The sequence below is a fragment of the Hibiscus syriacus genome, unplaced genomic scaffold (genome assembly GCF_006381635.1).
Source record: "Hibiscus syriacus cultivar Baekdansim isolate YM2019G1 unplaced genomic scaffold, ASM638163v2 tig00004630_pilon, whole genome shotgun sequence".
Taxonomy (NCBI): domain Eukaryota; kingdom Viridiplantae; phylum Streptophyta; class Magnoliopsida; order Malvales; family Malvaceae; genus Hibiscus; species Hibiscus syriacus.
In genome coordinates, this window is record NW_024062021.1 from 251161 (window position 1) to 264634 (window position 13474).

General features: G+C 35.7%; 1 pseudogene; it reads left to right on the forward strand.

The window, feature by feature from the left end:
* Positions 1–335: 335 nt before the first annotated feature.
* On the forward strand, positions 336–1687 carry LOC120196072 (annotated as a pseudogene).
* The last annotated feature ends 11787 nt before the right edge of the window (positions 1688–13474 follow it).

Sequence of the window (13474 nt, forward strand, 5' to 3'; positions counted from 1 at the left end):
TTATATACATCACGCGATAACATTCGATGCATAGTGGTAACAGTGTCTTCTGTAATTTTTGTAATCATAGTAATAACATCCCTTATATCTACAATCACAACAAATAAGACGCGAACAAAAACACCACCGTTGAATTCCCGGAAAGAAGACATAATCCAAAAAGCAATCTACGTCGGCAGGTAACTTCTTCTTCAATCGCTAACCCCTAATAATCTTCCACGTGTAATGTCTGCTTCTTCTCTCTGGCGTTGACACCATTTTGACACCCTCATTTAATATCATGCTTTGCCCTTTGCTTTCACCATTCACCAAACATCAAAAAAAGTCCTTGAAAATCATCCAACTCTATATTAAAGCTTATATATTTATTGATTTGCTCTTACATGGAAGATTCATCTGGGAAATGGAGCGTTATGAGATACTAAAAGATATCGGATCAGGCAACTTCGGTGTTGCTACGCTGGTTAGGGATAAACGAACTGGTGAACTTTTTGCTGTCAAGTATATTGAAAGAGGCCCCAAGGTACTACTTTCTTCCATGGTTCATGTGCACTTGGCTTTGTATTCATAGCCTAATTTGGGTTGTCTTTCTTTTTTCCTGGGTAAGCAGATTGATGAGCATGTGGAAAGGGAGATAATGAACCATAGGTCTTTGAAGCATCCCAATATAATGAGATTCAAAGAGGTGTTTGTGACCTACAACAGGGCTCCCTGCCCTGGTTTGTTTTGGTTCAATCTCAAACACCAAACAACTATATGTTTATCCGTAGCTTGAAGTAGTCAAATTGAAATTGTTTATGTTTTGCAGACCTTCAAGTGCTTCTTCTTCTTCTTCAGTTATTCTTTTTTACTATCAGGTTCTGTTGACACCAACACATCTTGCCATAGTCATGGAATATGCAGCTGGGGGAGAACTTTTTGAAAGAATATGCAATGTTGGTAGATTCAGTGAGGACGAGGTAAAATTTTATTAACATTTTTCTAACTTTCCACATGTTTTTCTTGGTTTCTTTGGTTTACTGTTATTGTTTTACTGCATCAGGCAAGGTTTGTCTTTCAACAACTGATATCAGGAGTGAGTTTGCGGCTCGAAAATCGACTATTGGTGCTTAATCTTTGACAAAAAAGAACTGCAGATTGCAGATGTTTGGTCTTGTGGGGTTACTTTGTATGTCATGCTGGTTGAAGCTTATCCTTTTGAAGACCCTGAAGATCCAAGAAACTTCAGAAAAACAATTCAGGTTAGTTGGTAGCTGTCCTTTTCCATAACTTGTGAAAATAAAGGTTTTGATTAAAAAAAGATCTGATGCAATCGGATTTCGACAGCAGATTCTGAGTGTCCATTATTCTATACCTGATCATGTTCGACTTTCCAAGGACTGCAAGAATCTACTATCCAGGATTTTTGTAGCAGACCCCGGAAAGGTCCATACGATTTTCGACATTTTTAGAAGTTGAAGTATTTTTAACAGTTTTCTTCATATGACTTTGAATCGCAATCTTTCGTAGAGAATAAGCATACCAGAAATCAAGCAGTATCCCTTGGTTTTTAAAGAACCTGGCAATGGAAGGAGAGGATGGAAAACAGGAAATTGAACAAAGAAATAATGAGTCTCAGAGTGTTGAAGAAGTAGTGTCGATAATAGATGAAGCTAGTGAGGCTCCCAAAGTGGGTGCTCAAATCCTTGGTGGTAGTATGGATCTTGATGATGCTGATATAGACGCTGTAGATACCAGTGGTGATTTTGTATGTGCTTTTCTTGATTAACTTTTAAAGGTAAAATATAATCAATATTTAATTAATCAATGTGATTGAAGATCGAATCCCGATATTTATAATTATGTTCTCTTATCCTGAGTATTTGAATTTGTAATTCTAGGTGTCGTAACCGGTTTTCGTCCGGGCACGAAATATTAAATTTGGAGGAAAATTAATGTGAATAAATAATTTTGAAAATAAATAATTTGGGAGTCGCCATCGGCCTTTTGGGTTAGGTAGGTCGAATACCTAAAAATTATTCTTTAAAAGAGTTTTAAGAAAACACTAATAAAAAATGAACTGATCTGCGTTTTATAACCAAAAATTCGTTCTTTTTAATAAAAAGGGATTCGTGGTCGGTTACGTTTAGGGAATGATTAGCACCCCTACAACGCCCAAAATTGGTACTTTTTAATTATAAATTGTCTCTTATTATTAAAATTTAAAAATTTAAAAATATATTTAATTTATAATCTTATTATTTCAAAATTATATAAAAAAATATTTATTTATTTAAAAATATCAGAAAAGAACTTTAGGTGCCTTAAGACAGCTCTTTTCTTTGATATTGATAAATTTTAAATAATATTGTTTAATTTTTAATTTTAAAACATCAGAATAGGACATCCAGTTGTTTTAAGACTGTCCTTTTCTTCGATATTAAAATAAATATTTAAAAATTACTATTTATTATATATATATGAATATATAAAAATATTTATTCATATAATAAACATACTACTAAAACAATATATTTAAAAACAATAAATAAGAAAATGAAAACATATAAAATAACTGACTAAATTACAGTAAAAATAAAATTAAAATCTAATTCATAATTAACCAAAATTATAGGGATTAAACATGCTATTTTCTTATTTAATAATTTAGTGACTAAAATAAAATTATCTAAAATTCGGATATTATAATAAAATAAATTAAAAATATAAACTAAGGATTAAAATATTTATTTATTAAAATTAAGGGATTAAATCTGTTATTTATCCTAAATATAATATTTTAATATAAAGGACTAAAATGAATAAAATTGAAATTCGAAGACTGAATTAAAATTATTATAAATTCGATTTAGTGACTAAAATGTAAAGTTTACAAGTTTAGATGGTTGCGGAAATGATTTAACTATTCTTTAATTACACGAATAGCCCTCCCCAAAACGACGTCGTTTGGGAAGGGCTATTTAATGCCCAAGACAGCCGGCCCTTCGGGCCATCTCTTTCATTTTTCAATTTTCATTCTCTTTCTAACTGAGAGAGAATGAACAAAGCTCTCCCCTCTCTCTAGCTTCCCTCACCGGAGGGAAGCCGGTCACCGGACGGCAACCGTCTGCCGCCGTGACTGTCACCGCCGGCCACCGCATCCGGTGGCCGGAAAATTTTATTTTTATACTATTGGATAGATCGGACCGTCCTAAGGACGGTCCCGGTGTTCTCTTCCCTTAAAAAGCTCTGAATCGGAGCGAATCTACAAAAATACCTTCGGCGTTTCGAAGGTTCTGGCGAGATCCGGTGGCGGTTGGGGTTCTCCGATGACAGTAAGTTTCTCTTCTTTCTTTTTCTTTTCTTTCTTTTCTGTTTCTTTGTATCTCTCCCTCTGTCTTCCTCTCCTTTCTTGCTTGCAGATGGGGTGATGGCTTTATAGCCATCACCGGTGTTCGTCTCAGACCGGTCCGAAGAATGCCCTTTGGTGAGTCACCGGACTCCCAGTGGTGACTCACCATTTGGGGGAGACGTGTGCGGCTACGGCCGGCCTTCTGGACTCTTTGGCAGACGTGGTGGAGGCTGGAACGTTGGTGTGGCGGTGAAGGCTTCTGGAAGCAGCAGCGGCGGCGCTGGGACGTGTCCCTAGGGTATAGATACCCTAGGGTTTCCTCTGGCAAACTGTGGACCGTTGGATCAAACCAGATCCAACGGCTGGAATTGAAGATGGCGGCTGAGGAAATTAGGGTTAGGAAACCCTAACTGGAACCCCAGATGTTTAGGGTTTCTGGTTTAATCTGGACCGGTTCTGGTTTGTTTGTAACTGGGCCGGTCCAGTTGTAATTGGTCTGTAATTATTTATTTATATAGATTTATTTATATATATTAATAAATAATAATAATAATAATAATAATAATAATAATAATAATAATATGGGTAAAAAAATTAGTATCTTCAGCTGCCCCTCTTTGCTCATTCTTGTGTTAACAAGAATAGGGCAAAGATGAAAAGATAATAAAATTTTTTATCCATTTGGCTTCACTTGATTATAATGGAGATATTGAATAAATTCTTCTCTTTCTTCAGATGAGTTCTTCTCATTATGAACTTTCTGCTGGGGATGATGATCCATCAAATGATGAATTCAAGCAAAAGATTGAACAAATTCTTCTCATTATGAACTCTACCTGGCAATGTTGATCCATCAAATGATGAATTCAAGCAAAAGATTGAACAAGTTCTTCTCATTATGAACTTCTTCTTCCTTCTTCAGATGACGAGTTCTTCTCATTATGAACTCTACCTGGCAATGTTGATCCATCAAATGATGAATTCAAGCAAAAGATTGAACAAGTTCTTCTCATTATGAACTTCTTCTTCCTTCTTCAGATGAGTTCTTCTCATTATGAACCTTCTCTGGAAAAGATAATCCATCAATTTGATGAATTCAGGTAAAAGGTTGAACAAATTCTTCTCATTATGAACTTCTTCTTCCTTCTTCAGATGAGTTCTTCTCATTATGAACTTTCTCTGGAAAAGCTGATCCATCAAATGATGATTCAGGTAAAAGGTTGAACAAATTCTTCTCATTATGAACTTCTTCTTCCTTCTTCAGATGAGTTCTTCTCATTATGAACTTCTCTGGAAAAGCTGATCTTTCAAATGATAGATTTGAATCTTTGCTAAAATCTTTGAAATTCCTGTTAGAAATTCAACAAGAATAAAAATGAATGAAAATGCATCTATTTTTGCAAATGCCTAAATATGATGCATGAATATTAAGTTGTTTGATTTCAGACTGGTGAATTGAGTATTTCTTCAATTGTAAAAACCCAATATATCTGTCTTCTTCAAATCAAAGAATCTATCATCTTTGACAAATGTAGATGTAGATATAATGTCACAAAACTTCTTGAGAATAAAACTCAATAGTATAAACTCTTGAAAAGCTTGCATTCAGGCAACATGTTGATTCTGATAACAACTCATCTGATTATGAAGTGACCTTTCAAGATGATTTCACAGATATCGATAGTTCTTTTAATACCGAGAAATCTTGAATTCTGATTCTGATGAGGAGAATAAACTCAATAGTATGACTAAGGCTGCTGATGTACTTCTTCTAGTAAAAGATAGGAAGTCATTATGCAATGATCCCAATTACAAGCAAAGGCAAAACTTGGGCTATGATTTTTGAAAAGGAAGAAGCAGAAGAAACTTGAAAATAAGCTTCTTAATGAAGATGATCATGCAGTTCATCTTTCAATTCCAATGATTGGTTCTGTAGTTCTTACCAGATCAAATAACTCAAAGAACACTTCCAGAAGATGCTATTGAGTATCCTTATTTTTACTATGAGCAAATTCATCTTCCAAATTCAATGATTGGTTTTTTGGGTTCATACCAAACCAGATAACTCAAAGAACACTTCCAGAAGATGCTATTAGCAAATTCATCTTCTAAACTCAATGATTGTTCTGTCCAACCAAATCAGATAACTCAAAGAACACTTCCAGAAGATGCTATTGGCAAATTCATCTTCCAAATTCAATGCTTGATTCTGTCCAATCATATCAGATAACTCAAAGAACACTTCCAGAAGATGCTATTGGCAAATTCATCTTCTAAACTCAATGCTTGATTCTGTCCAATCAGATCAGATAACTCAAAGAACACTTCCAGAAGATGCTATTGGCAAATTCATCTTCTAAACTCAATGCTTGATTCTGTCCAATCAGATCAGATAACTCAAAGAACACTTCCAGAAGATGCTATTGGCAAATTCATCTTCTAAACTCAATGATTGGTTCTGCTAAACCAGGTCAGATAACTCAAAGAACACTTCCAGAAGATGCTATTGGCAAATTCATTTGTTCTATTTAATGTTTGGACTGGGATATCACAGTACTTATTCGATGTAAAGTCAGAATTTGTAGATTCGAAGCATTTCCATGCTGCTACACTAAAAAGGGCTATATTCTTAATTCTGCCAATTAAGAACAGATTTTCTCTTATTCTACTTCCTCCATGTGTTGATGCTTTTCCATTGACAAAGAAATGATGGCCTTCCTTTGAGTGTCCAGAAGTATTTTCTTGATGAGTGCTGAAAATGGAATCTAGTATGGGTTGGAAGGAATAAAGTTGCTCCACTTGAACCTGATGAGGTGGAAATACTTCTAGTTTTCTTTAAAAACCATACACAAGGATCTGTATAGAGACATATTTCCCAGTGATATCAATGTCTTGTTTCCTTTTGTTGGAATCAGTGCTGCAAAGATCACCTTCTATTGTCTTAGTATATTTTTGAAAACAGATGTGCAAGAACTGAATGGTGATCGGTTGGAGCAATTGATGAGTAGATTTGGCGGATTCGACTTTGTTGTCGGTAGGATCCCGTGTAATAATCTTGATGTTCATGGCTTTAAGCTAGTGATGATTTGCTTACTTTGTATTCCATGTATTAACATAAAGTGATATTCAGAAATCTTTAAATTATTTCAAAATTATGTTAATTCATATAAAAGAATAAATTGAATTTTCGAAAATAAATTGAATCTCAAATAAATTGAACTTGAAATAAATAGAATTGTATTCAAAATTTTGGCAAGCATAAGAATAATAAAAATTCAAATGTCTCAACAAATTATAAGCATAAGTATTTCTAAATTAATCAAGTTGACACAATTTAGAGTAATGATATAAGCTTTTGTCTGGAAGATCTCAAACGTTGTCGAAATGCTTGTAGATGTGAAGTTTCTTCCAAACTGTCAAAATCTTAAGAGGGTTCAATTGCCAGATGCCTAATATCAACCTGCATTTGAGCTGCCTTTTCAGGTTTTCAACTCAAATCCTTCCTTTGGTTACAAGATGCCCTTTGCGGGTTTTCACCTTGAACCCCCCTTTTTTTTTTTTTTTCAAGCATAATATTTCTTGACAGAATCCGAGTTTATTGGATTTCTCAGAATTTTTCCATCCATTTCTGCCAAGATCAATGCTCCTCCGGAAAAGGCCTTTTTCACAACGTATGGCCCTTCCCAATTAGGCATCCATTTCCCACGGAAATCTTTATGTATAGGCAAGATCTTTTTTAATACTAGATCACCCTCTTGGAATTCTCTTGGATGTACTTTTTTGTCATGAGACTTCATCATCCGTTTCTGATACATCTGTCCATGGCAAACAGCTTTCAATCTTTTCTCTTCAATAAAGTTCAATTGATCAACTCTAGCTTGGATCCATTCAGATTCATCCAATTTTGTTTCTCTCAATATTCGAAGCGATGGAATCTCAACTTCAATTGGTAAGACTGCTTCCATCCCGTAGACTAAAGAAAACGGTGTTGCCCCAGTAGATGTTCGAACAGTAGTTCGGTATGCGTATAGAGCAAAATGTAACTTCTCGTGCCAATCTTTGTAAGTTTCAGTAGTCTTTGTAATGATTCTCTTGATGTTCTTATTTGCTGCTTCAACTGCCCCATTCATTTTTGGACGATACGCCACTGAGTTTGAATGTTTGATCTTAAACTGTGCACAAAGTTCGGTCATCATTTTGTTGTTCAGGTTCAGAGCATTATCTGTAATGATCCTTTCTGGTAGACCATATCGGCAAACTATCTCTTTCTTTATGAATTTGCAGACTGTGGACCTCTTAATATTGGTGTATGAAGCAGCTTCAACCCATTTGGTAAAATAATCAATTGCCACAAGGATGAAACAATGTCCATTCGATGCTTTTGGTGTGATTGCTCCAATGACATCTATTCCCCACATAGAAAATGGCCAGGGTGTTGTCATTACATGTAAAGGAGATGGGGGTACATGAATTTTGTCTGCATATATCTGGCATTTATGACATTTCCTTGCATAATCAATGCAATCTGTGTACATAGTAGCCCAATAGTATCCATATCTCATTATTTTTCTAGCCATGGAAAGACCATTTGCATGTGTTCCACATATTCCACTGTGTACTTCTTCCATAACGTTTCGAGCTTCGCTGGTATTTAAACATCTCAATAGCATTTGATCATTGCTTCTTCTATACATAATCTCTCCATCAAGAAAATATCCAGCAACCATTCTTCTCAAAGTTCTTTTATCAATTTCCGATGCATTTGGTGGATAACTTTGATTTTTGATATATTGCAGAATATCATGATACCATGGTTTACCATCTACCTCTTCTTCCATACTATAACAATGTACAAGAATTTCATATACTTGCATTTTTATTGGCATCATATCAACCTTCTTAGTTGCTTGAAACATAGCAGCTAATGTAGCCAAAGCATCTGCCATTTGATTTTCTTCTCGAGGGAGATAATTGAAGGTAACCTTCTCAAATTCCTTCACTAATTCAAGGGTAAAATTTTGTATTCCAACAATTTGGGATCTTTTGTTTCCCATTCTCCTCGCAATTGATACACTACTAACGATTAATCTCCATATATCTTGAGAAATTTGATTTTTCTTTCTATAGCTGCTTTCAACCCCATGATACAAGCTTCATATTCCGCCATGTTATTGATGCAAAAGAACTCCAGTCTACTTGTAAAGGGATAATAAACATTTTCTGGAGAAATTAACACTGCCCCAATTCCTCGTCCCAAAGCATTAGATGCTCCGTCAAAATAAAGCTTTCAAGTTGCAAATTCATCATTTCTGACTTCTTCATTCATGGATATGCACAACAGATCTTCATCGGGAAAATTAAAGTTCAAAGGCTGATAATCATTTGATACACGACTGGCCAGAAAATCAGCTATTACACTTCCTTTTATTGCTTTTTGGCTGACATATACAATATCAAACTCGGATAATAACATCTGCCATCTAGTCATTCTGCCTGTCAAAGCTGGTGATTCCATTAAGAATTTCAAAGGATCAAGTTTTGATATCAACCAAGTAGTATGGTATAACATATATTGTCTGAGTCTTCGAGTAGCCCACACCAGGGCACAACATAATTTTTGTATTGGTGGATATCGAATTTCACAATCAGTAAATTTCTTGTTCAGATAATAAATAGCTTTTTCTTTTCTTCCAGATTCATCATGCTGTCCTAGTACACATCCCATCGAATTTTCGAAGACCGTCAAGTAGAGAATTAATGGTCTATCAGGCATTGGTGATACTAAAATTGGGGCATTGGATAAATATTTCTTAATAATATCCAAAGTTTCTTGACATTCTTCATTCCAGACTTCAGGATTGTTCTTTCGAAGTAATTTGAACACTGGATCACATTTGTCAGTTAATTGAGAAATGAACCGAGATATATAATTTAATCTTCCCAAAAAGCCTCGAATTTCTTTTTTTGTATTGGGTGGTGGAAGATCTTGAATTGCTTTGACTTTATCTGGATCAATCTCGATTCCTTTTTTGCTGACCACAAATCCCAAAAGTTTCCCAGAAGTTACCCCAAAAGTGCATTTTGCGGGGTTGAGCTTTAATTGATATCTCCTCAATCTCTGGAAAAGCTTTCTCAGATTTTGAATATATTCTTCTTCAGTTCGGGATTTGGCAATCATGTCATCTACATATACTTCAATCTCTTTGTGCATCATGTCATGAAACAAAGTTACCATGGCTCTTTGATACGTTGCCCCTGCATTTTTCAATCCAAATGGCATCACTTTATAACAGAATGTGCCCCACATGGTTATAAATGTTGTTTTTTTCCATGTCTTCAGGATTCATTTTTATCTGATTATATCCTGAAAAGTCATCCATAAATGAAAACCATGCATGCCCTGCAGTATTGTCCACCAATGTGTCTATGTGGGGTAAGGGAAATTATCTTTCGACTAGCTTTGTTGAGATCTCTGTAATCCACACACATTCGAACTTTTCCATTTTTCTTTGGTACGGGAACAATGTTGGCTACCCATTCTGGGTATTTAGATGCCTGTAGGAAACCTGCATTGATTTGTTTCATCACTTCTTCTTTGATTTGCAACAACATTTCTGGCCTCATTCTTCTGAGCTTTTGTTGAACCGGTTTATATTCTGGATTGATTGGAAGCTTGTGTATCACTATATCTGTGCTTAAACCGGGCATATCTTGATAAGACCAGGCAAAGATATCTTTGAACTCTTGAAGGAGATTTATCAATTCTTGTTTTATCTGGACTGTCATAGTGGTACCAATTTTCACCTCTTTTATTTCTTCATCTGTTCCCAAATTCACAGTCTCAACCTCTTCTTTGTGGGGTAGAATTTGTTTGTCTTCTTTTTCTACTAATCTTAATAGTTCAGTAGGAATATCACATCCAGTTCATCCTCACAACCATTGATTTCTTCCAGACATATAGGATGCTCTAAATTTATCACTGGATTAAATTTAGGAATACACATGCTATTAACACGATGACACCTGCAAATTTAAGTCGGACATATTTCCGAAAGAATATAGTAAATTTATGAAATAAATAAATGTAAAAATGTAAAAAAAATGTAAAGAATGATTGCCATCTGAAAATTTTAAAGAAAGTTCCTTATATTTAACATAATTTCTTTTACAAGATAACAAAAAGTTTTCATATTTTTGAGCTAAACATAAAGATTAGTTCTGAATATTACTCTGCATTAATATTAAAAACTATAGGAAGATCTTCAGTGGTCCAATTGGTGAGTGTTTCTCCAGGAAGACATGGTCGAATCCTATCCAAGTATTTGCCAGTTTTGTTGTCATTCATGATCATGTTGATAAATAAACCATTCATAGCTTCTTCAACTATGTCTTGATCTTTCGCCAACTTTTCTTCTTTAAAGGCTCCAACAAGCTGCTGTTCTACATTAATTGTTCCCCCTGATCTGAATGTGGTCCTCAACTGTGGGAAAGACATGTGTTTCCAAAGGATTTCTCCCCCTTTCAATTTTGCCTTTCTGTCTTCACATCTTCTTTTCATTTCTTTGTTCTTTTGCTGAAGATTGGGCTTAAACCCTAGCCCAAAACGGTCTTTTTTCATCTTTATACTAATAGGAACTGAAATCCCTTGAAGATTCTTTCCTAGACCTTTCCCAGCTTTAGCTCCGATGCCTAAAGTTTGTTGTACTGTCATCTTGGTGCAATCAGACAATCTGGGATATGGAATTTTGCTTCCTTGTGCAATAAAGGTTGCATTTACAAATTCAAGAGCTCGAAAAGAGCATTCAAGAGCATCATCATTGGTGTCGATATATGGAACATCGCTTGTTACAGACGCAATGATTTCTTCTTCAGCACTGACGCATATTAGTTGTCCATCAACAACAAATTTCAATTTCTGATGTAATGAAGAAGGAACGGCTCCTGCTGAATGAATCCATGGCCTCCCTAAAAGAAATTATATGTGGGGTGGATGTCCATCACCACAAAGTCAATATTGTACACGACTGGGCCGATTAACAACGGTATTTCCATTTTCCCAAGCACTTCTTTTTGAGTACCATCAAATGCTCGTACTACATTCTGATAACTCTTCATGTGTGATTGATCCAGAGGCATTCTTTGAAGTGTAACTAGAGGCATTAAGTTGAGAGCAGATCCATTGTCAATCAATACTCCCGGCAACACATGACCATGACAATGTGTCGTGATGTTCAAAGCTTTTACTGACCCCATTCCGCCTTCCAGTATTTCATCATCTGTGAACGTTATGTAATTGTCAGCGGCTATATGTCCCACAATTCTGTCAAGTTTATTGAGGGATATATCTTCGGGGATAAATGTTTGATTGAGAATTTTCATCAAAGCATTTCTATGTGCTTCTGAATTCATCAAGAGATCAAGAATAGAAATTCTCGCTTGTTGTTTGTGTAGTTGTTCAACCACACTATACTCACTATGTTTCAGGAATTTCAAAAATTCTTGAGCTTGTTTTTCTGTCACAGGCTCATTGAATGCTGGAAGGGATTCATCCTCAAATACCTTCTGAGGTATTGCCATGGCTTTTCCTTTTGCTTTCACTTGTTCTGGAGCATTGGATGTTTCGGGAGAGTAACATCTCCCACTTCTTGTAAAGAAACCGACCTCGCTCACTGCTTCAGACGTCGATGTGGTACTCAGACTTTGTATTTTCTCTTCTGTTTTTTCTAGAGAAACAGATCCTCTACCATTGAAACATTGGTAGTATAATTCCAAGGTACCCTGCGGGTATCTTTATATGGAAATGGTAGAGGAGTGGTGATAACTACTTTCGGCCTTATTGGTGCAGGAACCGCCGTAGATGATTTCACATTAATGATCACAGGATCATTTATTCTTTGACTTGGTTTAGAATCCTCTGATGAGCAAACATCATCTTCTTTTTTCTCTGGTTCTTTTTCAAAGAATTCTATTTCTCTGTTGTTCATCAATTTTTGCACCAAATCCCTAAACTCAGGACATAGTTGAATTTTATGCCCTTGCTCCTGATGATATTCACAATAATTCTTGCCTTCATTCTGCTTTGGCCTGAATTGTTGTGGAATTATACCGGCTAAAGAGAGTTGTTGGAATACCCAAACCAACGGAGATTTAATTTCAGAAATGTCAGTTTTTGCTTTCTTTCTATTCTCTTCCTGAATTACATTCACGTTTTTATCTCCATGATTTAGCAATGGATGATTTGATGCAGATGGTGTATTGAATTCCAACTTCCCAGTGTTGATCAAATTTTGAACCACCCTTTTGAATGCTAAACAGTTTTCAATGGAATGACCCGTAATTCCTTCATGGTAAACACAGTGTGCCTTTGTATCATACCAATGAGGGAATGGTGGTTGCATGGGAACCAAGGGATAAGGCCGTATAACATCTGCTTTTAACAGCGAATCATAGATCTCCGCATATGGTACTGGTAATGGTGTAAAAGACAACCTTTCATTTTCTTTTCGAGATCCTCTAGAATCTGCTCAATTAGTGTTTGTTTCCTCTTTTTTAACCCTTGGCTGGGTTATTGTAACACTTTTCGATGAATCCTTGCTGTAAGAATTGGCATTGTTGACTTCATTCTCCTTTTTCCGGTAAGTAGGTCTTTTGGAACTAGACCCGTCATTTGATTCAATCTTGCCACTTTTCAAGACATTTTCAATGAGTTCTCCAGAAATAACCAAATCTGCAAAATTTCTGGTTGCATTCCCCATTAGATGGTTTAAATAAGGAGCCTTTAATGTATGGACAAACATTACTGTGGCCTCTTTTTCTGACAAGGGTGGTTGAACTTGGGCCGCAGTGTCACGCCATCTCTGGGCATACTGTCTGAATGTTTCATTATTCTTTTTCTCCAAATTTTGGAGAGTCCATCTATCAGGAACCATGTCTGTTACATGGCGATACTGCTCTAAAAATGCTTTAGCCAAATCTTTCCAGGATCTAATGTTGGCTTTGGTCAATTGAGTATACCATTTTAAAGCCGGTCCTGTCAAACTATCCTGGAAGCAGTGAATTAACAATTTCTCGTCTTTCACATACCCTGCCATTCTTCGACAAAACATTGTAATGTGGGATGAAGGGCATGTAGTACCATCATAT